The sequence below is a fragment of the Haliaeetus albicilla genome, chromosome 14 (genome assembly GCF_947461875.1).
Source record: "Haliaeetus albicilla chromosome 14, bHalAlb1.1, whole genome shotgun sequence".
In the NCBI taxonomy this organism is placed as follows: Eukaryota; Metazoa; Chordata; class Aves; order Accipitriformes; family Accipitridae; genus Haliaeetus; species Haliaeetus albicilla.
Window position 1 is genome coordinate 9,799,257 of NC_091496.1, and position 26,749 is coordinate 9,826,005.

The following is a 26,749-nucleotide window of genomic DNA, read 5'->3' on the forward strand; positions in this document are numbered from 1 at the left end:
AATATGAACTTAGCTTTCTGATCAGCTTTCCATGGCTGGAGTTAGCCTTTGTGGATGCCCATGTACGTGTCTGAGTAGACCTACGAGTCCAGAAAGGGCATAGTAGTTCCACCCAGCTCCTAGGCATAGGCAACCTGACATCTAGGTTATGATATTCTGGCTAATTTAAAATCAGGTTCCCTGACATGTGGTCTTGCTTGCTGCTTTAGCCATAGGGTTATTTATGCAATACTCCACACCTGTGCTGTGTGTTGTTCACACAGCACTGCAAAACTGCATGTCCCCTCTTCAAATAAGTGTTTGCCCCCTCTTCCCTTTTCCTTAGCAAGATTAACTGAGTGGGCCAAAGTAAAACCATACTATAATGTTTCAAAAAGTGAAACTAATTTGGTTCAATGTCTTATGTTTAGGCTTGCCTTTATAAGGAGATGTAACTTCATTCCAATAAAAATTGATGCATTTAGAGGCTGGGGGGGGAGCGGTCTATTAATGAGACAATCCTAACAAATTGCAGTTGCAAACCAAGATGACTTCACTTCATTACAGCAAAAAGGCTGATATTTTATACAAGAGCAATACAACTGTGTTTCATCACAAGCCCCCTGCCATGCACTTTCCCAAATCGTATTGAATTTAGAATGTTCCCTGTTACATAGTCAAGGCTTTGGATGCTTTAAAGCAGTGCTATGGTAATTGATTATGTTCTTCTTTACTTTTCAAAGCATGTAGGTAAGCTTTTATGGTTTTTTCTGTAAATTAGTTGTATTTTTCAAATATAAAATTATTTTCCTCTAGGAGTATCAAAAGAGACATCAATCAAACTGGATGATTTTGCTTTGACCATTAAATACTTGTGGCTGTGTGAGGTATGCTCTTTTTCTTTTTCTTTTCTTTTTTTTTTTTTAACATGTATTTATATAAGTTAAAGCTAACTGTTTGTTCCTGTTTGTTTCCCAGTAATGAAGAATTTTGTACAAAATTATTATGTTCCTTAAGGTTCCTAACTAGTACTCTGAAATTTATGTAAAGGATTAGAATGCTAGTTTTGATTAATTTTCTGTTAAAACCTCAGCTGGAAGTTCATATAGGCACAGCTGATTTCATGGAGACAGGTAGATACCATGCTTATAATAAGGCATAGGTGCAGTCCATGATGTGCCCTACAGTTCTGGTCCTTGGTATGTGTCCTGATAATGCCATGCCTGCTTACTGTGGTAGGGCCCAGCTCATTAGGAGGCCGTTTGTGTGTTTTGGTTTTATTTGGGAAATTTCGGTGGATGGGCACGCCAGGGTCCCTCCCTCCTGGGGAGCTGGGAATCGAGACTACGGTATTTCTGCCTCAGGGTCAGATGTGTTCAGGGTGTGAATGCATGATAGGACTGTGGGTACACTACAGCTCTGAACTGTAAATGCTGTTTTCACACCTGGTAGCCTTTTTGTTCTGGAGGAAGCAACATTTACAAGAGTTCACTCTTGCAAGTTAAGCTCTTGGCTGGATATTTGCATGTCTGAAATACTTTTAGGTGTAAGAGCTCAGATACTGCATCTACGATGTGAGAAGCACATATTTTGAAGGTGAAAACTTCAGATGGGAAAGGAAAACCATAAGGCCTTTTAATGCCCTCACAAAATCTGTATATATATGGAGATTCATTACTGAATGCCCCTGTATTTTTTAATACTCCCGTTTTTTATAAGAATTGTGACTGACTATAGGGTAATTGCTCTTGTGTGGACCCTGGAGTAATTATGATCACTATTCATGTTCTTCCCATAGAGACAGGCTTTGAGTACGAGTTTTATTTAGATATTCTGAATTATTTTCTGGAGCAGCCTCTTTTACCTAATTACAGTGCACTGGTTGTACAGATGAAACCTAATGCTAAATGGTATGAATACTTGTCTGGAGTCACATCTTTCCGGTATATGCTTTGGTGAAAAGATTAAAGCACTTCACCTCTTTTCTTGGAGAATTTTGTTTCTCAGCTTATGTATCATCTGCTGCATAAGGAGCAAGGTGCACCAGGGTCTTCTCATATTCCTGTTCTTTCCCCCTGGAGTTACATTCACAGTGGGGGAAAATGGAGGGGAGACTTCTCCCTCCCTTGCACAACCAAGAAAGTGCTATGATAATTTAGCCCTGAGTGTTTAAGCCATGGTCCAGTGCTGCTGAATCTAACTGAGCTTGGCAGCATTTGAAGGAGCTTGCTGAAGTGTGAAAGACACTGACGTGGCTATGATTAAAAAGTATTGAAAAATTATAGACCACACTGCAAGAGGCCCTTATTCAGGTGGACGAGGTCAAGGTAGGTTAACACACAAGGAAAACTTTTGTAGTCAATGCTTCTGTGCATCAGGCAAAGACATATTGAGAGTTTTTTCATCAGGTGTATCCTCTCTTTTGCCTTACTGGCCAGGCTACAATTGACAGAACAAATTTTGCAGTCATAAAAGGTGATCTTGCTATTCATATTTTTAGAAGGGATTATGCACTGGCAGAAGCCCTTCTTTGTATCTACTTCTCTCTGTCCTATGCCTTTGATGTAAGTTTTTTATTCCTGGCTAGCTGAGAACCTGAGCAATAACAGAGAAGAAAAATAGAGAATGGGGTATATGATGTAACTGAACAGAAAACACAGGTGACTAAAGTTTGAGAGGTATGATAAATTTTAGGGAGGTTCCTGCTTTCTTGAGGGACTGTTCCCATATCTTAATTGTACCTATTAAAGATGTAATAGAAAGGTTTTACTTCGGGTTTGATTAAAAGTAAAAGCAGTATGTTAGCAAGCGGCAAATTTCCAAGTTTACACACTTTAGGATGGGATGAATGTCATTTCCAACACTCTGGAACTATGATTGACCCCAATGTATAAATATTTTTTGATACTCAATAGTATTTTAGTCCCATTTTCATGGCTGTATCCCAGACTATAGATGAAAGCTAAGTATCTGTTTTCTTTTTTTGGCAAACAATGATGTCCTGATTTTTCCAATCTAAATTGCCCTCCAGGGCACTAATAAAACAAGTCATGGCTCACAAAGTAAATTTCCTGTGTACTAATTGAAAACGGTTTCAAATTTATCAGGGTTTCAATCATCTTCCCAAGATCTAATGCTTGTGTTCACAGTAGTCAATATGACTGTTATTATATGTACCTGAAAGGTGAAAGTATTAAAAATAGTTCTCAGGTATTTTAAAATTGGGGGCGGGGGGAGAGATAAAAATAACAAAAACAGAGAACCACACATTACATATAGTTGAATGTGGTTTAGAACAACATCTGAAACTAAGCACTTATTCTCATTAAATATTTGGTTTTATTAGACTGCCAAAACCTTTCCTATATGTGTTCCCGGATGCCGCCTGTAACACATGATCTACTAGAATTTGCTGGTAGACCTTGTTCTAAGATGGTAGAAAAGACAGGAAAGCAACAACATTGGTTTCTTCTTTTTGCTGCGTTTCTCTTTGTCCTGTATAAACTGCAGGAGATGGAGAAGAGCTGTTGAAATGCTCCAACTTTCTCCCCCTACAAACCACACCACAAAGAAGTGTAAGCGCTATGCAAACCATCCCCCAACAACCCGCAGAGAGTCCGCCTTCTGCTCTGTGCTTCCTCTCTCCAAAATATTGTACTGGGAGGGAGGGCACTTGTCAGATTTTCTGGCACCACATTTCATAGCAGAGTTCCTCTAGCAAGAGAACCACAACCTCTTGTGCAGACTGAATTAATAATATGACAAAAGCATTTGGCCTCCATGTGGATGAGGGCTGGCTGGAAAACTGGAACTCTGGTTTCTGAAAGATTTCAGGGTTTGGGGATTTGTTTTATTTTCTTCATCATGCTAAATCAAATTGTGTAAAGGAAAAAAAGGATAGGAAAATGAAAAAGAAAAAAAAAAAAAACCAGCCAAACCTCCAAATCCCTACCTCCTTATTTTCCTAGTAGTACTGATATGTGAATGCTCTAAAGTAGCTCAATAGTTATAAAGATCACCTATGATTAAAAAGCAAAACAAAACTCTTTTTTTCTCATGTCTCTGATAAATCTGGGAATAAAATCAGTCTCTTGTCATTGCTTTTAGTACAACTGTTCAGGTTTGTGAAAATACTTAAATACTGGGCCAGAATCCTGCTGGTTTCATGGTGATAAAAGAATTAAATTTCTGTGGAGGATCATTCTATATCTCAGGGGATGTGGGAGACTGCAGTTCAAATCTCACCCTTTTTTTAGTTCATGGTGATCCCTCAAGAGGGGGATAGGTTTGTGAAGTGTCTCCAAGGATGTCAGTCTCTGTGTGCTTTATATCCTTGGAGAGATACAATCTTTGTGATTACTGTCCCGCATTTATATAAATTATCTTCACTGGACCATGACACACATGCATTAATTCTCTGTTCTCATGTTTTGTCTAAGTAAAAGTACAGTCAAGGCAAATGTAATTCTTTGGGACATTCTGTGATGGATCTGTCTGAGAAAAGTTTCAAATAAAAATGTTCTTGAAAATTATTAGTTTTCATTAGGAAAAAAAAATTGTTCTGACAATCAATTTTTTGATAGAAAAGGGACTTCACTGAAGAAGTCCCAACCAGCTGTAATGCAGATGCCCTTCACTACATGTATGTGCCCTGAAAGCTGCAGTTGAACAACAGGAATCCTCATGAGATAGGTTCCAGCATTGGTGGTGGTTCCTATGTGCTGCTGTACCTACTGTACCTTTCACGCACCCTGCCTTTCCCATCCCAACATAAGAAGCAGCACTCAAAGTCTGCAGTCCCTTTTTTATTTAGCTCCAATTCTAAACACTGTGGTCTGGGCTCCTCTCTGCTTACAGAGGTACATTCTCAACTAGTATACCTAAGGGGACTACATTAATACCTGCTAGCTGTCTTACCCAGCCACAGTTTCTCTGTCAAGACTCATGTTCATAGCAAAGATAGCAGAAGACCAGATGAGCAACAGTTGCAATGCTATAAACTAATTCCCAGATGTAGAAGAGCCTAGTTGTAATGGCTGTATTGTACATGTGGAAATTAAGTCTAAACATACTGCAGTCCCCATTCGCTTGTGAGCCAATTAATATGTCAGTCATGACAGCAGCCTAGTAGATACTGTGTTTCTCCTTCTGTTTGCTTGTATGCATATCTTTTCGGTATGTTCATGATAGTTTATGAAAAGAAAAAAAGAGAATACAGATATTTTGTGATCATATGCTTTCTGCTATGCTTAGTACAATACTATATTTAATTCCAAGAACTTTAAGAGATACCCATTGAACTCCAGTAATTCTCATTTCTTTTAAACTTCTAAGCAGTAGTTGCACTTTTTCAATCTTACATACTAGTATTGTCCTATAAAGCTGCAGTAGATAATTTATCATTTTACAAATACTAGAATATAAAATCCATGTTTTATGCAGGTACATCGTTTTTTCTTGGCAGGATTGTGCTTCAGAAAGATGGAGTACAGAATCATGACGTGATTATGAAATCCATCAATAGTCAGATAATGTCTAATGGGAAAAATCTTGACAGCCATTCTGTATATTCTCCCAGATACGAGCCTAGTTTTGAAGTCACAGCAAAAATGTTTTTTATTCTAATGGACAGTTTATACAGATGTTACAACAGGTCTGATTTTCAGTTTTATTTCACATCAGTATGGGAGAGTAAAAGAGCTTTAAAGTTAGCATAAATTATGTTCACTTTTGTACCATTTACAGTGATTGAAGAGTTGTAAAGGTTGGGTTTTTTTGGGGGGGGTAGGGTTATTTAAAAAATCCAGATAATTAAAACTGAGTCCTCTAATACAGGTTATTTTGCATTCATCAGAGAAAGTAGCATTTTCAGTTCTCCTTTTTAAATGTTCAGTTTCCGCATTTTCTTTCCTACTACAAAGTGGGGATGGGGGGGACGACATTGTTTTAGAGGGCACTGAGGTTGTAAGAACGGGTTGCAGAATCACTGTCCTGGATACTACCATGCCTTGATGTACAGGGCTGTTGTATTCAGTGACAGGCTGATATCTTTCAGTGAGGCTTAGCTTTATAAGCAAGTTTGTATTTTCTTTCTCTCTAGAAGGGAAGTATTCTTGCACCAAAGCCATAGTCTCAGTTGCCCAACCTGGAGTTTATTGAAAATACTGTCATATTAATGTTTTTCTTACACTAAAGAAACAATGACTCTATTTCTGAGCTTTCTTCCATTTCTGTTGTGAATTTTGATGGTTTATATTCTAGTTCCAAAGTACTATCATGTATCTGCAGTTCTCAAGCAATGTACATCTGAAGTATTTTCTTGTCCTTGCAGAGGCTTTGATAAGCCAACATACATGGGTCTAAATGAAAAACAGAAAAAAAAAAAACCAACCCCAAAACTTTATTTGTGTAATGCAAAGGATGATTTAGTCTGGTTAGTGAGCAGCAAACCCTTGAGAAACCATTTCCTAGGTTTAGCAGACTAAGGCTCAACTGCCTGTGTTCAGAAAAAGTTAAAGGCTGTGATTATATGTAGATAGTAAATGAAGTCACTGATTTCCCTCTCCCCTTCCATATCTTATCTTATCTTTGCATCACTTCACTGGTTCTCAAATGGGTATTTGCAAAATCAACCACATCCTTTCTGTATAATCTTTTTTTGTTGAGAATGTGGTTGTGCAACTGCTTCTGAACTAGTGTGATCCTGAGGGGAGTAGCTTAGGGGTCCTTTGTTTCTGCTTGCTTTCCTTACATTGTTGCTTTTCTCCTTCTTCCAGCTGAGCTTCACTGTTTTCTGCTCTTCTGTTTATTTAGGTGACATGTCTGGGCTGCAATTTTGGGCTTAATTGGGGGGGGGGGGGCAGGATTTGAGAATGGAAATGGAAGGAGAGAAATGCTAATAAGAGTTGACTTTAATGTTCCAGATCACTATCTTGTGTACCATCTCAGCCATTTGTGCTTGTTGGAAAGCAATTACAAGTACTTAGTGTATTTTGATGGTATCCTCCTACTTCCTTATAGGAGTTCATCTACCACATTTGGTTATTTTGTTGGAGGTCCTATCTGAAAGCTAAATTTACAGGAACATTGACTAAATCTCATTTCTGAAGACTGTTTGAAATGGGGTGGGAAAATTACAATGACATTGAGCATTCTTAATAGCAGACGAGTTTGGTTTCATGGGTTTGGTCTCTAGTACCTTTTATAATTACTTAATTCAATAAGCTTCTTTAATATTATGAGATTCACTGAAGGAGAACCCCTGCTTAGATAAATAAAGAATAGAGTTTATCCCCAGATATCATAGAAAGCTAGACACCACTTCAAAAGGTTTTAGTACTTGGAAGCAACACTTAAGAATATTAAAAATTGCTCTGAGGTCACTGGTGCATTTCTGTTCCTCCAACACTCCTATTTGTTTCAGTGGGGGTCCAAATATTTTGGAATCTGAGTTGCATACTAATGCTGATTAGAGAACTCTTAAGAAAATAATCTATACCTTATCCTATTACTTTAGAGCTCTCACAAAACTTTTCCCCCAAGAAAAAAACCACTCATCAATCCATCTAAATTTCAGAATAGCATTGCATATTTTAATGATAGATTAGGCATAGTCAAAAATGGATGAAGTAACCAAAGGAAGAAGTATGTGTTCCAATTTATAGCTTAAACTTCTATAAAGTTGCTATGAAGAACTTCTGCTAGATTTATCTCCCTATTGTGTTTCCTTTTGTCTCTGCATTCCTATGCTAGGAATTAGGCCTGAGAGGGAAAGCTATACTTTTAGCCTAGCCAGGGGCCAAGTACCAATCAGTCTATCTGAACATTCCTCTTCTGTTAAAGGCAAACCTCACTCTAATAGAAAATCTCAGCTATGTCCCAGGACAATGCTACTTCAAAGGTCAACATGTCATTCATGTCTAAACTTCAGGGACATAGTAAAACTGACATTTGAAACCACAAGCCACAATGTTTTCTTGGGAATTTTTTAACATGTAACCAGGAGTGGCTGCAGAGTCACACAGTCAGAAATAAAATGTGTACTCAACAGAGGCGTACAAAAGGAAAGCAAAAGCAAGGCAATTTATGCAAAGAGAAAATGTTTCTAAAATGCCAAAAGAACATTAGTTGCTATTCTGTTCTCAATATATGGTAGCTCGATTCAAGGGGGAAATATAGATTTTTAGGAATGTCAGCATGAAGATAAACATCACACTAGTAGGTCAAGGGGTTGAGGAAGAGGATATGTTCACCACATTTTCTGGCTTTCTGCCCTACCTATGAAGCTGAGCATAGTACAGCAAGTTATATGTGGTTATGATAATCATATTTAGAGACATATTGGCTATTTTGTTATTAAAAAAGTACATCTGTATCTCTCCAGGAGGAAATGCAGATTTCCTTCTGAGCCAGCTGACACAGCAAAATAGAAATCTGGACTGTCCCTTGCTCAGCTGCACAGAGATCCTTTTCTCACTGCCTTCTATTTTGAGTCATTGTAGGATGAACTTAATAGTTACTTAATGTGTGCTGACTGCTTTGAGGAACAGCTTGGATAGGTCTGTATGACTTCTTTTACTGAATAATGTTAAGCACCTATTTTTTCCTTTTTCTTTTTTTTTAAGTATAATTTTTTAGTTTTACATGGTTCATAATACAATAAAAAATAGAGATAAGTTTCCATGGTACTCAGAGCTTATTGATATTGCACATTGCTATACACTTTATCCTACTGTGTAGAATATATGTTACATATAAATGTGTCACTTAGGTCTGAAGAGGTATCTTCTTGGAATTCAATGCCATCAAATTTAGGGAGGATTCAAACTGAGATACTTGTTTGTCCCAGTAATTTGACATAGGTCTGAGCTTTTTTAAAAATGGGATGTAACTGTATTTGTGTTTTTGATTCTGTCTTTTTTGTTATTCAGTTTGGAGTATTCTTGTATAAGGTATTCTTTATGCATTCTCATCTCTACACATAACCTTCCTTGGAAATTAAAAAAAAAACAAAACATTCACCTCTCATAATGAAAGTCATCTAGAACAGCTTTATGAGGCAACCTGCTTCTGCTATAAAAGTTACATGGGCATCAAGTTTTCCCTTTCCATCAGCTCTTTTGCCCATTCCCTTGTTAAGACTTATCTTTACAGTTACAAACTGGGAAATGAACTGTCTATAATTATGCACAATGATCAAGAAACAGCATCTATTTTTGCAGAATTCTCTGTGTCTTGTTCCGGTATAGATGCTAAGTAACAATTTAGGAAAGCTGCACAAACAAATGAATACACATTCTCAAATCCCCTGTTGGTGAAGCACTGGCAGTCATTGATTTCTCTTTACCCTTCTTGTCTTCTGAATAAGAGTAGACAATTAAGCAATCTTAGCTTTTTCATAAAGCCTACCTTCCCAGTCAGAGCAGTGTGAAAGGAAGCTGTGAGGAATTTAAAAATTAAGAAAAATAGGGCAAAGAAAGAGATATAAAGATTGATTTCTCTTCCCTTAGTGAGTGTTAGCAATTAGGTAAACTGATTTGCAGTGAGGTCATCAGTCACAATTGGAAGCTAATTTGAAAATGGATTAGCTTAGGAAGTAGCAATTTCTGCTCCATGGGTTTCAGCAGCAAGTGATTCAATTCTGTAACAGACCTCATAAACCGGCTGAGATCAATGCCTACCTAATGTGCCATTACGCAGTGGGCATACTCCAGTGACAGCACGCACAGCTGCAGCTTCAGGGAGTTTCCCTGCTGGGTTTCCTCTGCTCCATACTCACTTTCCACAGGTGTGTTAGCTGATTATTTTGCCTAAGGGAATAAACAGTTTAGGAGAATTAGAACAGGTGAAACTGTTTCCCCCTCTCTTGAGAATGAGCTTTTCAGGTCTGAGATCAGTGGCAGCAAGTGAGAAGGATTAGTTAGCACACCCATATCATAGAAAAGGACCTAATCTGTTCTGTGAATGCGGAAGTCCACAACAGCACAGTAGAGACTAATACAGGAGCTCCTGACATTTCCAGTGACAGAAGGACCTGATTCTGGTCAGATTTTTGGGCTATGTGTGAGCATAGGAGGAGAAAGACCCTTTCTCATGCCCTCTCCCCGGGTTTTATCATTTCCCACAAAGATCCCAATACCATTCCATCATCTCTGTACTGCTTTGCCTCTTGAAAATTAGGACTACAGCCGTATTACCCCATCTATCCTTCTCGGGTCCCCATCTTCTTTCCCAGCCCATAGAGGCTAAGGTCCAGCTGAGTTCCCCAGCTAACCTGTTGCAGGTCCCTGCAGATGGCACAGTGGTTTGAGCAGGTTACAGAGACTGGAGCCTGCAACATCACTCAGCCAGCCAAGCAGCTAATGGGTGGCAGTCACCTGAATGAAGCTGCTCAGGCACTTACCACCAATTACTTCTGATGAATACAGAGGTATTTGTATAGGGGCTCAAGCGAGAGACAGACTGTGCTAATTACCACTAGTCCAGTGATAGTGACCAGTGATGGTCTGGAGGGACTAAGGTGTATGGTTCAAGTAAGCTTTGTTGGGGCAAGATTGAAAGGCAGAGTTAAGGTCCTGCTGGGGTGAAACAGTTTTGCATGCTCTCAGTGGTAAGAATTCTGCAGTTCAAGGTCAGGCTGAATTAGTAAGCCTGGAGGAATATGGTTCTCTGGCAGTGAGAATTTTTAGGATTTCAGAGAACTTTCTGCTCTAAGCTTGGTCAAAAGCTTTGGGCTAATGTATTTAGAATTTCATATTGGATAAATTAAACATCTTTGTTGCGATACTTCTATAGTGTTTTCTTGAAATAAATTCTGACTTTTAAAATGTTTAGGGAATGGGGGAGCTAGATGTAGAAAACTAAATTTTGAAATGGAAATTGACCTTGAGAAAAAGGAGGGAATCTTTCATTTAAAAATGTGAAAATGTCAACAACTCCAAAACTTAAAATGAAAATCTATAAAAATCACTTACTTATTTTCTGACAAAGACTTTTAGCAAGCTGATATTTCTAAACTACAAAGTCATGACCATCAACTAGTTACTGAGCTGTAATGCCAATATACATTTGAAAGCAAAAAATGGATGCATAATTGAAGCAGATAAAAGATTAGACTTCATGTCCTACTCCCAGAGCATGTGCAATTTACGGTTATATTTTACAGTGGAATAGGCAGACACAATGCCAATACAAAGTATTGAGACTTCTAAAATTGAGACTCTGTTTACCTAGGTATTTCTGGTTGTATGAATGACACAGCCTCTCATACAGCAATGAATCACGTTCAAACTTCAGACCCTTAACGTTTCTTTTTTTCAAAGCATTATTCAGAAAGATGCAATAGAAAGCATAGGATAAAATTTGAAGAAATCTTCAAATGGAGTCCTTAGGAACATGAAAGATTTCTATCATCAGAATTAAACTCTTAGGAAGCTATCTGATTACAGTCTTTTTTAAGGGTAATCAGACAACTGTATAGTATGGCTAGAGTCTGGTCCCACATGCTCAAGCCATTTTTAAAAGTGAAATTTAATCTGAAAAGTGATTTAGATGCCTGTTAGATTTTTACTGGGCATTAAGAAAAAAAAAAATCTGGAAAAACAGAGTTAATATGGCTTCTGTCTAAATCATCAGAGTCATATAAAGGTGATACTCATGTGCACTTCCTTCCCTACCATGCTTTTCTTGGAAAGGAAGCACATCCGCCTGGAACAGTGGGGTCATGGTGTGCTCTGCTATGGTTTTTTTTTTAGCCAGCTGAGGAATTAGGGTGCCAGTGCACTGTATATTTGGTGCAGTCAAGATATAAGCTTAGAAATTGTCTCTTGTGCTATCCTAAGTTCTAGTTCCCTATGGCAGTACCAACTTTAATGCTGCAAATGCAGTATTTTCATGGAATTTCAGAGCAAATGTTTCAGATAGGTATGAAAAGATGTAGTTCCATTGTTTTAAATGTGGTTTTACCTATTAATAATAATGTAAGTTTTCAGAAACAGCTATTCCATGAGACTCCCTCTGAAAACACAGAAAAATTAGTAGTATTACCTTGACTTTGCTTTGCTTGGAATTTGCCATGAAAACAACAGGACCAAAATCCCAAACAGAATGATGAAGGAAAAATGGAAACCAAAAAATTAGGGGACAAAACCCCAAACTAATCTTAAGGTGAAATTTGACTAATTTCTAAGACAATTGTATGAAATCAATGACTGCAACAGCAATGAGATAGATGTTAAGACCCAGGATCTCCTCTGGTGCTTTGTACCTAGCCATGCCTTTCTGCATTTTCACAGCAGCAAATACACTTAATTTTCCTGTGTCGCTATTTCTTCATACATTTTTGAAGTATGACAATTTAAAAACTGTAAGATTGGAAACCAAATCACTGTTATGATTTATGAAGTAAATATTATGTGCTGTCTCCAGAGCTGGCTTCACAAAGGCTCCTAAGAAACCACCAAGATCTGTAGCCCTTGTCAAGATGTCTTTCTCTTAATAATTAATAAAATTGTGTAGAAAGTCTCTTGCTCACCTACCATCACAGTGGTACAACTTTCTGCTTGCCTTTGGCAGCAGGGTGCTGAGTTTGGCAATTAGATGGGACTACACCTGTTTTCAGCACAGGAGGGGGCATTATTTAAACCAAATCTAACCTGCTAGTGATTGCTATGATTGGACTGTGGGGTCACTTTTATATTGCAATCATACGTCAACATCTGGTTAATAAGCAAAGTGACACTTTGTGATTATAGCATAGCAAATTAGAAGTGAGGTGAAATTTCCTGCCTTTTCCTTAAAAGAAAATCTGTGATGTCACTGGCATCAGCTCCCATTTTCTGACCCTACAAAGTGAAAGAGGCTTGTTAGGGGATTAGGTGTAGGAAAATTAGTTTTAGATGAAGTGTTGGCTAAACATGCCAAGTAAAATTCACCCCTACTATAGCTCCACTGATCACAGGGGAATAACACCAAAGACAAAATTTTTTGAACCTTGAAAACAAAATTTCCATTTATTTAACTATTTCCTTCAAAAATCCTAACTGAATTTCAACTTTTCCATATGCCTGATTCGTCCATGCACAGTGTGAAAGAACTTTGCAGCAAAGACTTAGAAGCAAATTGACCTTGCCTTTTTAAAACAAAGCGTATTAGCAGATGAAAAATCCTGTTGTCCTTTGTTTGTGAAGTCACAAGTGCTCAGGTACTTTGCTGACACCTTGCAGAATGGAACCATCAGCAACATTTGAGTGGGAACATCCTTGTCCCATGTAACCAGCTGAGTCTTTATTACTCTCTACAGGTGGGCATTGTGGCCATGACCTTTCTCATTCCTCCTTCTAGGCAGGGAGGCTTTGGGTTACTTAATCTGTAACTAACCATGACTCACAAAACCTTTAACTTACCAAGAGTGCTGTCAGATATACTGGAGACAGATCCACAACTCAGGATGTAGAATTAAATTCACGTGCTACCCCATCCATTTTGCAGAGCAAAAATGAAAGTGCCCAGTTTGTGTAAGCTGACATAGCTCCGTTGAGGTATATGGAAGTATGCTGATCTATAGCACCAGAATGTCATCTGTGGTGTTTCCATTGCAATTCTTGTCTTGTGGACTTATCAGAGATTGAAAAAAGAAAAGAATTAGTCTAGGATCTGGCCAACTCTGTCATGAACTAGATGTGGTATATGATGAAGTTTCAAAAAGAATGAAGGAGTTCAAGCCAGTCTGAGTGTCTCCTTCCTCAAAGGTTCTCAAAGAATGTGTTCAAGTCACTCTGTAAATCAGGTTGACACTTTTGTCATTTTAACTATAAATGAGTATCACCTTAGTTCATGAAGATTGGTCATTGAATTAAGCTTCTACCGACCTGAGATGTTATGGGAGGAATGAGAACATATCACATGTCATTGCTGTGTCTGCTCTGCAATACCTTCCCACTAGCTATCCACCCTGAAGATATAAGTCTCTTTCCTAAGGTACTCTATAGTCAAAGTCTTGATGTTATTGTTCTGGCAGGTTTTTTTATTCATTGTGCCTCGTCACTTCAAAGAGGGAATATATCATGGCTGTTTGCATAAAAAGATTTCAGCTTCATAAACACATGGAAATATTTAAAATGAAATACTGTTTTAGATAGCTGGAGAAACACCAAGTTCTTGTTATGTATGCTTCTTGGTTTCTGTGTATGAACACAAACATAAAGCAAACCAATATCTAAGCATTTGTATATGAGTTTTCCTCTGAGCTTCTTTAGAGACCGTTTGAAACCCACTATGTGTATTAAATTATGAACCATAACTTACTTCCCCATATCTAATCCAACATCCACAACTAACTTTTCAGCTATTTAAGACAACTTGGATGAAAAAAATATGTCTTTCTCATGTAAAAAAAAAAATCAGTGGAGAAAATTATGTCCCTAACACTCAAAGCCAGCAGAATACTTAGCTTATATTGATGAGTATGACTCAGACTTTTGGATCCTATTGGATCTCAGATCTTATAGGGTCAATAGAAATGCATATTGGTTAGCAGACATCTTTTAAGCAGTTACAAATCTCCTCTGTCTTAGTGGGAGAAGTGTCCATTAGGTTTCAGAAGGCAAATGGCAGAGACATTTCACTCACACCAATTGACCTTTTACCATTCCCTTGGATATTTTGATTACGTGAAGGAAAGCCAGAGTTTTTGGGGCTGTTCGTATATTCCTTGTAGCTTCCTTTATATCTAGGGAATCCACAGGTGTTGTTTTTACTCTTGGTTGTTTTTACTGTTGATTGTTTTTGCTCTTGTAACATCGCAAAGTTTGATTGGGGATTTGGCTTGTAGTCATTGAAGTCTCCCTGGATAACCACACTCTTTTCTTTGTAAATAGTGACTCACCATGATTAATTCTCTGCCTGGCAGATAGTATTGACAGTAGACTAAGTGGGATGAGAAAGCAAGATGTTAAATAACCACCCACTGGATTCATAAGGGACTTCCAGGAATCTAGAACACGGTCTCTTTCCAGTAGGCTTAACCATGAACCAGTCAAATGACTTACATATCAAGATTTACCGGATGTCCAGTCTATAGCTACTAACCAAATCAGCATCCCGTCACGTATAGAACGGATAAATACACCACTCCCAGTAATCAGTCTAAGCACACATAATATAGTTTGATGAACTTCAAATTGTTTATACAGTGATTTTCACATGAATAAACTCTGGAATCTATCCGCAGTTTAGCTCTTCTGACTTAAAAGAAATAGAACAAAAAATCCAGTGTCTTTCTGCCCAGAACATATTTTTTCATTCAGTCTAATGAACGAGAGCTCTGGCATACATCCTCAGGGCTGCTGTAGCTGTGTTTAACACAAGGCTGTAAGACTGGAGGACAAAAGTGTGTATCATCTTTTCTTAGTGCCTAAGGAAGAGGTTTGATACCCAGCAAAGACAGAATTTATATCCCACAGTCCAGTGGCTTGCTTTGGAGCGATGTGCCAACTGGGTTTAACATGTAGTCTGTCCCATTAACCCTTAATCTGTTCAGGTCCTCTGCTGACAAATTGCGAGACAGGCAAAACTTTCAAAGCAAGGCAGGTCCATAATGACGCATTGCAAACTGCTTTCAGGCTCCCTCTCCTGGACATTTATGCATCCATGTGCTTAGGAACCTGCCGTGTTTTCTGCACACATACAGCCATAGGTTGTTCAGGCCTTTACAGCACATGCTTGCCTTGTGTGCCCTGCATGCTATATCATGATGTATGTAATTACACAGGTCTTTTAAAAGGTAAATTTGATATTTTTAATAAGCCCTTTGAATTCAATCCTTCAGGTGATTTTCTAGTTATTGGCTGTTTGTTCATTATTTTGGGTCCCTGTTTTAAAAATTATGACTGCTATGCACTTGCATTTCAATATTTCATTTAATAGTGGGGGTTTTTTTGCCTTGTTCTATTAAACACACTCTAGAATATTACTTTGTTTCCCCACACGCAGGTGTTATGAGGGTTATTTATATTTTAAAGGTATATTTATAGTATGGTCACTGCAATTTCATATTCTCCTCCCCTTCCAAATGAAAAAAAAAAATTATTAATCATGAATGGTTTAAATTTGTCTCTTTAATGCATCTCCCAGGAACTTGAAACACCTGCTGTGTTAACCTATGCCTTAGAAGAATGGAGAGGTTATATATTAGATTTAGGCTTGTGGATTAAAATAAAGCTTTTCTTTATAGGAGTTCCACCTGGGAATGGCTGCTCTAAAATTCTATATAAACAATAAGAAAATTTGTTTCCAGCCCTAACTACTTTACAAAATAAAAGAAATTAACATGAAAATGTAACTGAAACAAAGTTGACAAAAAAAGAAGTACCACGGGAGAATCACAAATTTTGCCCTGCCAACAACATTTTGAGACCTGCTGTTTTCCCTGTAGGTGTCCACATGGCTTTGATTTTCTCCTGATTATAAAAAAACATAAACATTGGCAAATGCAGTGAAGAAAGAGTGCTGACCCCACTGTGTGAACTAGCACTTGATGCTGTCTGCCTTGGTAGAGTCTCAGTTTGACTATAAAGATGTATTCATTTGGTTTTAATTTGAGGAAATTTTATATTTCAATAAAATCAAAATGAAATTCCCTTTGTTCAGATTAGTAAATTGTGACAGTTGAGTTTTACATAGATTTGCTGACAGTTAACTGTGGCTCTGTCATTGTTTTGGTTGGGTTTTTTCTTAATATTTAAAGGAATATATATAACTTTGTTAAGAACAGGCAAACAAAAAGTAAAGAAAAATGGAGAAAATCTGTAGTACAATAAATCAACACTTTGTAATTTTCTCTGTAGCTTGAGTACAATGGGAGAATCAAATTTAAGGTCATATTCAGGGCTGTAGGCAGCTAGTTGCATGAGACAAGGTGACAGATTTAGTCTTAGAAACTTTGGCCTCCTGGTATTGTGGCTGCAGTTGCTATTTGGCTAAGTTGTGGTGTTGGCAGCGAGAACAGATTTATGCACATAAAGCTGCCATTCTATTAGGGCTTTTATAACACAAAGTACACTTCTCAAGTTGTACCTTGGTCTGAAAAGAGCTGAAAGAAAGAAGCAATTGAGTACCAAGAGAATGGTACCAGATGCTGGCCTTTTGACATCAACCAGTGGGCCATGGCTGAGCACTTCCTCAGCAAGCCCTGCTTTCAGCCACTTCAGCTACCTTAAGAAACCCTCATAATAAAAAACACTATCAAAACCAAAGAGTTTCATGAGCTCCATGTGAAAAAAAAAAAAAGGAAAGAAAAAAAAGGAGGAATTAACTAAACAAGAAGGTGATAAAACATATAGCATGTTGCTGTATTTGGTTCCCAAGCTAGATGTATGTTTTCAAAGGACTTTTTCTTACCTTTCTAACACCAGTAAAATCAGTAATTAGACTTAATGGCAGAGCAGTGGGGAGACTGTAGAGGGACTGTGCTAAACAGAATGGTTATGGTATAATATACCATATAATGGTATAACCAGAATTGGTTATCCCCAATGAGATGGGCTTCAGGAGATCTGCCTTCACATCCCTGCATCTGCTGCTCTTCTTCTGTGCATCCTGAACCAAATATATTAAGTTGTTCATGTTTCAGTTCTCCCTCTGTAAAATGAAGATGATATTTTTTAACTTATTCTGCCCTTTCATGTGTGCTTTCTGATGGGACTGTAGGTTCTTTGGGGCTGAGTGTGTTTTTTACATCCTCAAATTCCACAAGAGCAAGGTGAAAAATCTGCTCATAAACACAGAGATACACATTAGGAACCGACTCCTGTAGTTTCAATTAACTCCTTTGCACTTTTGCAGTACCTTTTAGCCAAAAATCTCCAAGTAGTTTACAAACAATGCACAATGTTATGTTCAACCTCACGATACTCTTATGAGTTCATTAAAAATTATTGCAGTTTTGTAGATGGAAAAAACAGGGGGACATAGAAAGTCTGTGACAGAAAAATCATCAGGGCATAGATTTTTCAAAGTGCCTGTCCTCTATCCTAACAATTAGACCATCCCTTCTCACTTACCCTCTACCAAAATATTTGCAAAGTAATTGTATGGGGAGAGAGTAGAGACATGGCAAACCATAAGTAGTGCTCCCTCTCTAATGAAAACTGTAGGCACATATTGCTAAATTATTACAACACCAACATGCAAATAAGATGAGTGCTGAAATATATGGAAATCAGTTTCAGTGCTAGAAGTTGAGCACACCCTTCCGTGGTTTGGATACAGAGAGAGAGGTAGTCTTCTTTAATGTAGTAAAGTGTCCCTTACTGAGCTATGACAACTTTAGCCTTAGACTTAGCGGGGTAGAATAAAGTGGAAATGGGCAGCTGAAGGGCAGAAAGAGAGTGAAGGTTGGGGCACCTGGTTTATCCCTGTTGGACCAGTCCTTACCACCACCTGCTCATCAGATGACAGGTTGAATATTCTGTTGACACCTACCCCATGATAGATTTAGTACTTTCTTTTCCCCAGAAAAGAGATTTCTTTTCAGATGTGAGATTAGATTAGATCATTATATTTCTTTGTTATACTATATATTCTTCATTACATATGCTTCATTATATTACATATACTTATATCTTTGTTATATATTCTGCATTATATTACATAACATTTCTGCAGGGAAAGAAATGATGTCATGCTGAAAGCTGAAATCTCGAGACCTAGGTTAAGTTCCCACTTCTGCCATAGGCATCTTATGTCACTTAATTAAACCCTCTCAGGTTTTGTGCTTTGCATATTACATACTTCTTTAGAAAATGCTATAACTAGTCCAAGCTGAAAAATATTTCCTTCTGCTGAAAAGACTATCCCAGGACAACTCTTAAGTATGTGCATGTGCATCTATCCATATATCCAAGCAATTAGTATGAATAAACAGGTACAAATGTGTGTATGTCTGTACAAGTTTATATACCTATAAATAGAGACCACTTCGTCCATTATGGAAATTCAGTCACCTCTCAGACAAAGAATGGTAGATGTTTTCTGCTAGCAGTGTTTCTCAAGGTTCTCTTGGAAGAGAAAGTGAAGAATAGCTTCTCCAGTTGGGACCTCCTGGAGAATTTAAGCAAGCATAATATAATTACGTAAACTGGAAGGAAGCCAGGACACTGGGGTTAACACCCCTGCTCAAGTGAAAGGAGCCAGGGGACCATTCACAGCTATAAAAGTGGTCAAGAGCTGTGGTTTTAGGTTACATCCAAAATACAGGTAACACAAGGACATCGCTAAATGCATTACACTGAGTGCAAGCTTCACTTATGAAGAATGGCCTAGTGTGTTTTTAATATTTATGAATATTTGAAGCAAGCTTTTTCAGTTGTTGCTAATTGTGATACGGAGAGGTGAAGAAGTTAAAGACAGAAGGAAAAATTATTTTCAGTTCAAACCAGTATTCAATTCTGACCTCAGGGAAACCATAGGGACATTTCCCTGCTATTGAGAGAAGCATCAGACTTGGTTTCAATTTTATTGTGCACTGTTAGGTGCCTAGCAAATAAAATGTGAGACTTTCTATATGAACTTGCTGTTATAGAGAGATTCCTACATGATGAATATGGGTTTGGGTTTGTTTTCTGTGACTGTGTTCTGCCTGAGTGTTTTCTAAGCACACAAAACTTGCTTGGGAAGAACATGTTGTTATGTTAAAAGGGAAGTGTCTGTACGGTAAAACTTATAAGCACTTAAAAGTTTTTATGAAAGTTTAGGAAGGAAATTAGTTGTGCTGTAGAACATTTTCATCAGCTTTCTTGCCTTTGCTCAGCTGAACTAAGACTCTTTGGGGTTCAGAAAGCACATGCCCTAAATGAAATATACACACAGCCATGACTTGTTAGACACCCCTAGATCACACCTAACTTACATTGCACTAAATTAATTTAGAGCAGTATTGGAATACCTTTTGATATAATTACCTAATGGTTACAGTATTGCTTCAGGAAAGACAGGACTCCTTGTTTCCACACAACAGTGGAGTGCCTTCAGTCACTGTGGGTTTTTGACATGTTCTGGGTGAAGGGATTTTTCATCTATGCTGTTAAATTTGAGATAGCTTACGGCCAGCAATGCAGGAACAGAGGGACGTGATCCACAGGTGTCCATATCTAGAAATCAGAATGCTCAGCTGGGAAGGGGAGTCCTGTTTCTGTGGGAAAGTCTACTCCTCATTGCTTACATTATTCTTTTTTTTCAACCTAGTGGTGTAAAATGTGAAAATAACTTATCTAAACTGTCTAATCATGTTTAATCCAATAGGTAGCGTTTACTTGATAACACAGTTCTTCTTGAACTGACCTGAGCAATTTTGCTCTAAAGAGGATGCAGAGTACTTATGCACTCAGTTCCAGTGGCAATGGCTCACGTTAGCGCGATGGCTACAAACTGGTGGGGACAGTAATATCTTACAGTGGGACAGCTGTTTCCTCGGGGAAACTCTGATCATGAGTTGCACGTACAGCTGTCAATGGAGGTGTGCAGAACCAACAGCACCTATAGAGAACAAGAGATACTAGGCATTTTCTAGGCCTGTGCAGAACAGCGTGAGTCTTAGGAAAACATCAGTGAGAGATGCTTGTCTTCCACTGATGTGAACCGTGCTGCATTTTGCTGCCTTTCCCTTCCTTCCCAGCCAGACATGCTCAGCTTGGCAGCAGTCTGGCATGTACACCATGGAAACTTCTGCAGCAGCCTGTGTACAGCTGTGCTCATCAGGCACACCGGTGTTTCTGCCTGTACTTTCTGTCTTGCCAACACTGGCATTGTTTTTTTTTTTAAGGGCAGTTGGGATTTTTGGCAATCCCACTCGGATGTTCTGCAGATACAGGGTGAGTGGAGCCCACCCAGCAAGAGCAACTGAAATCGTCCTTGTTCCTCACTGACTTCCTGGTCATCCTCAGCCTTTGAGGAAGAAGTCAAAGGGGACAGGTGAATCATTGAGGAAATGTTTACGTATTAGCATGCTTATTTTACTGTTTTGTAGCTAGCCTGAAAGGCTTGGGCAGTGCATCTGGTGTTCAGTGAGGTCCCGCCTTTCCCCCAGTGATACTGCTGGATTGCTGAGGCACAGGGAGGTCAAGAGACTGTCCACAAGGTCATCCAGTAACTCAATGCCTCAATTCAAACCCAGTCCTAGCATCTGCTTGACTCTTGATTTTTTGTTCTAACCATGAGACCCACCCGAAATTAATTGGTGGGGAATTCAGCGCCGGTTGGATTAAGTAGGTCCTTTTATGTTTGTGACAATAGCATGTCAGTGTTTTCATGATGAATAGAGGAAATCTGGTACACAGCATCAATCCTTACAGAATTCAGTCCTTATAGGAGGAACAAGCTTTAGAAACTCAAACAACCACACATACACAAACAAATGAGAGACAGTCTTGGGGCTATTCATTGATTCAGTCAAAGACAAGTTTTCTTTGCTAATAGCTCTTGTGCTTCTGAGGCATTTTCTGCTGTGACCAAGGTCAGCATAACATGGCAGAAATCACTTTGTGGTGGGAAAGGGCACTGTCAGTTCTGGTCTGTATCTATCTTTCTCTTTCTATACCTTGCTTTTTAACTTTTGCTTTTTTGAAAAATAAAGGTTGCACCAAAAATATGTCTAAAGTTCTTGTTAAGTCCTGAAAATATGAATATTCAAGGATCGAGAACATGATGCCTCCTCTCAAAAAAACAGTCTTTAAGGGACAGAAAATAAAGTACTTGCCTTGATTTTATGTTTTACATATTCCCTTAAGACAATACACAGTTCCATTAAAAGTTTTTCTGTTATTCCATCAACAAGCTGGCATCATCCAGAACAAATTGCTAAAGAGGAGGAGCTAAAACTGGAAGATTGTTTTATGAATGGAGTTTCATGAGGTCTGTTTTTTAAGCTACTAGTCCCTTGAGGAGACAAGGACTTCCAATCTTACCAAAATATTGCATAAAATTGTTGGATATTTATTTGTTTTCATTTAGTAAATGCTCTCAAGTTGTTAGCATCATAGTTGGCTATACACAGGAAAAAGTTTTGAGGTGTGGGAACTCCTAATAAGATGAAGTAATTTGAGGTCATGGGGCATTTTTAGATCAGCCAACTTTCATAAAAGAGAATTGCCCAGGTTCATCTCATTATGTTAGGGAGATAGTAGCTTAAATTGTGAATATTTGTTTCTTTTGTAGGAGGGGTAGGTAATCTTGGTAATCTTACTCTTTGCCTATTACTGTAAGATATCACCTTTTCCTTCCATCTTTGCTGGAGTCAGGAAGCTGAGCTCTGTTGTAGATTAATCTCAGGGTGTAAAAGTACCCCCCTGTAAACCATGAGGAATCTCACTCTTTTCTGTTCCTTCTGGAAATACTCCTTCTGCTTTCATAGGTTTTGAACAATGTGGGCATTTAAAACTCTACCAAAGCAAAATACAACACAGCACAGATAGTTCTGAGGAGAAGGTAAGAGAGAAGTCACTGTGACAGGTGTCAGTCACATTTCCTAATGCTATTTTGAGAGAGACTAGGTTACTGTAATGATAAGGGTGTCAAGAGCCTCAGCAGACTGTAGCAGAGTTTCTAAGCCTTTATAACTTGTTTTAACAGATATATAATTTTGATCATCTCTTTAAAATATTTATCTTCTATTTTGTTTTCCATTGCAACCAGACTAGATTTTCGTTGCAACCAAACGAGATTAATTTTGGACGTATGTGACAAAGTTTTGGAAAGTTTGTGTATTCTTACATGATCAAAATGCACAGATTCTTTTTTTCTCTTTAAAGAAGTATTTTTAAGCAGTTTCTCATTCAACTCTTTACTAGCTGTTTTAAAATGCTTGGGAATGAAATAGTGTGCTTGCAACAAAGTGGCAGCACTTGTCCTGGAAATGAAATTCACATTGCTAAAGTGTTTATGGAATACATGGAATGAGAGCGTATAAATCACAGTCTCTCTATGTATAGTTCAAAACCAGTAATTTCAAACGTTGCAGGCATTACAGTAAGTTGTGCTGAAAAATAATGCACCATTTCATGAGGGCAGGTGGGATGGCACTGACAAAACTTTTACCATGTGTAGCAAAAGGGTCAAGCTTTATGTGCACCTAAATAAAGAATATACTTGATTAAACTTCACTTGTGAGCCTCTTTTAAAAACTTCAAAGGTATCACTTATAACAGCACTGAGACATTGGTGGTCTGAAGATCACACACTCATGATTAGTTCTTCTTTAAAAACAGGGGGGATACAACACCATATTTACAGTAATAAAAAGAACTAAATATCCACAAAGAATGTCTCAGAGTGGGACAGGTTTTTTTCTGTTCCTATTTTGGCAAAACTGTTAGTTAGTTCCAATCATTCATGAATTTGCTTTTATAGCAGAAAATGCAAGTGGTCAGATGAGATGATAATGATGTCTGTTCTACTGCATGTATAAATGAATTATACTAATTTTTAACATTTCCAGAAATGGTGTAGAAAGGCTGGCTTTGTGAATGCAGCTTTGAGCAGCCATAACCAGATGGAAAGAAATTACAACTTTGACTAACCTAAAATCCAATGAGTGGAAAATGGAAATTATTTGTCATGAACTTCATATTTAAGACTCTAAAGAATGAGCTCCTTTGTAGACATAAATATATCTTGCTATGGTTTTGCTTTAAACAGCATAATTAGTTTATACTTTCAAACTAGAAGTTTCTGTATTCTGGGTTGGGGTTTTTTTTTTTTATTCCCCTTATCTTCCATTGTTTTGTAAAAATGGACTGCAATTTCAAGTCAAGAATACCTGAAGTCAGCTTCCATATGCTGGTCCCAATTGCTGTTAGATAACTGTGTTCAACAGGAGAGTATTTGGCTTCTCACTGTACAGTACATAAATCTCATGCAATTGCTGTTTCAATTTTTCTCTTTCCTTTGAACTCTTGAATGGAGGGAAAGAATTTCTTAAAGAGTTCAGTAGGAATGTCCCATTACGAAACATTAATCATCAAATGCCCATTGTACATGGAAAGTGAGGTGACTGTAATAAAATTGACATAACTAAGCAAGCAGCATCTGACCTTTAGGAGCCAGAGCTTATGATCAGAAGACCCAGTATTCCAAACCTTTAGGAGTTAAGAGTTATCATCTCCCCCCAAAAAATACCTCAGTAAATGAAGTGCTACATATGAATGCATGTGATAAAAGAGGTGGAATAAATTCTTCCCTGACCCTTAGTAGGGGAGTGTTGACAGAACAGAGGTAGAGAGTGACTTTTGAAAGGAAGGAAAAAAGGAATGTATCCTTGGGTTTAGATGGGAGCAGCTGCTCCCCTTATCTTGCATCAGTGGTAAAGTAGTTGCTGTTCCTGTCACGTCAGCCAAGTCACAACACAGCATGCACTGCTGCCTGCAGTTGTTGCAAAGTAAAGGCGCAACAGGTACCGTCAAAATGTTGTATCCACAATGTGAACATAAATCTTCCTTGTGCTTTGTCAACCTGTTTGCTTTTGTCTTCGCGCTGTTTTCCATGTAACATGCTGTCACTACCATATTATTCTTTTCGAGCTTGCCAGTCCTTCAAGTATTTCCAGGGCTGGTTAGAGGAAACAGAGCTGCTGTGAGTTCTGACTCAGCATCAGACTGCTGAATTAATGCCTTTTTAGCGCTCTTTTTTTTTTTTATTTAGTTGCTCCCTCCTGCTTTTCTGTTTTATTTAAGATGAGTCAACACATACATAACTGATGTAATTGATTAGCTCAAACCAAAACATTCAGTGTTTTAAATCTTAGCAGAAGGCCTCCAATCATCCCTTGAAGGGATTGCTCTTCCCATTCAGGTGCCACGTACTTTTGCAAAAATGTGTGACCATAGAGCAGGATATAATTGACTCTCTGAGTACATACTTTGCCAAGAATGTAAGTGTTACAGGGTTATACTAGTCGCTTCCTAAAGCTTTTGTGTAAATTCATAATATTGACCAAAAGAAAATTGCAGGAATTTAGAATGTAATATTTCCAGAAATCCTTGAGAAAGTTCTCTCTACCCATTATGGAGACCCTACTTAACTAATTCCTAGGTCAAATACATAGGCTTTTAATCAGATAGTGCATTACAACAATATACAATAGGGTTGAACTGCATAGGGACTGTTCACTGAAAAGTAAAAATTTCAAAGAATTCTAGCACAGCCTTATGAAAAAAAAAACCAACTAAAAAACACCACCACCACCACAAACTTATCCTGGTTTTGTTGTGTGCTTGACATTTATTACTTCCTTTAGGTTTTTCTGTTAGAAATACTTTTGTGATTTAGGATGGCTTGACTACTAGCTTCTGGGGGCTAACAGCAGACATAGGTGGCAAGTGATATTCTCTTATTACTCCTTGATTCATGAAAGAGTATGGAAATATCAGAGTGAGAAGACAGTATCTAGTAATAGTTAAATCTTTCTATTCTTCTATCCTGCTGTTTGTATCTGGGACACCAGTGCTCTGAGAAATATCATATGCAATGAAAAAAAAAGGGTAGGTTGCCCTTTTTGTGTTTTTACCTCCATCCTTCTGCCTCCATGCTTACATGGCTCCATTCCTGAGGTGCTACAGGATCTGACAATTTACATTACAGATTCAGAAAGCGGACTATGGTCTCCGTTTTGCAAACAGGAAACTGAAGCACTGAGGAACTAAGCTGCAGGGCAGGTCATCCAAGTAAGCCACTAACAGAGCAATGCATTAAATTCTTCTTTGGTCCATCAGTAAAGTCCTACGTGAGAGACCGCTCCAGGAGGTGCTTATCTAGTGCTCTCTCTTCTCTGTCCCCCCACTTTTTTTTTCCTCTGAGCACAATGTTATAGGAAGGATCCTTTGCCTGGCCTGTCTTGCTAGTGTTTCTGTTCAGGGGAAGATTTCTAGGGTTCAGAATTAAGTATATTGATATCTCACAAGTTTATAAATAAAACAAAAAGAGGAGCTAACCATATGCCATCTTTCAGTTTGTGTTTTTGGGGAATATAGTTCCAACGGCACTTTGAACTTGAGAGCAAACATGCGCTTTGTACTCTGCAGATGTTACAGCGAACTACAACCCATCACTGCTTCTCTGTAGTACAGTGTACTGTGGCTTTAATTCAGCAAAGTACAGCATGTCAAATGTCAGGTTGTTATGACAGCAATAAACTTGTGATTCCCTTGAAGCAGATGTTTTAATTTGTTAGGTGTTTTTTTGGGGAAAAAAAATCTGCTTGCATTTAAATAGATGTTCAGATTGAGAAAGGAATTTGCTTGAAAACATCTTTTCCACCTGTATGAAAACTTTATCAGAGAGGCTTACGACACATGTGTGAAGCTGTGCAGGAAATCATCACAAAGATGGCCAAATTACAGAAATCTCCTTCACACCTGAAATATGACCTTTCTGAAGTCATTTCAATATAGGAGCCAGATCTGGATCATAGAAGAACCATGTTTAATATATCTGATATTGCAAAAAGAACACTGAAACCAAAAGTCTGCTGAGAGATCTTCCTTCAGGGGTGGATTTCCAGGGTGTTGATGGTCCTTGCTGCTGTGAATTAACATCATACTCTTCAGATCCTGCACTCCTTAGTGTGCTGTTGCTTTTACCCTTGTTTGTAGTAATCACTGAGGACTATGGTTTTAAAGCAAGTGCTAAAAGTGAAAACCTTGGGTGGTTTTCAAAGACAGAGAAGAATTATGCACCTGTCTGAGCTGCAGGTAAAGAATGTTTCAGCTGTGGGGGCACTAAT

The 26,749-nt window shown here is 38.1% G+C and overlaps 1 protein-coding gene across 2 annotated transcripts in view; it reads left to right on the forward strand.

Annotated features, from left to right (window-relative positions):
* The window catches only part of SEMA3A (semaphorin 3A), a 332,422-nt gene that overhangs the window by 90,632 nt on the left and 215,041 nt on the right, over positions 1-26,749 (forward strand). For both annotated transcript variants that reach the window (XM_069801685.1, XM_069801683.1), the window contains exon 2: positions 796-866. The gene's annotated coding sequence lies outside the window, so the exon portion shown is untranslated. The remainder of the gene's footprint in view (positions 1-795; positions 867-26,749) is intronic.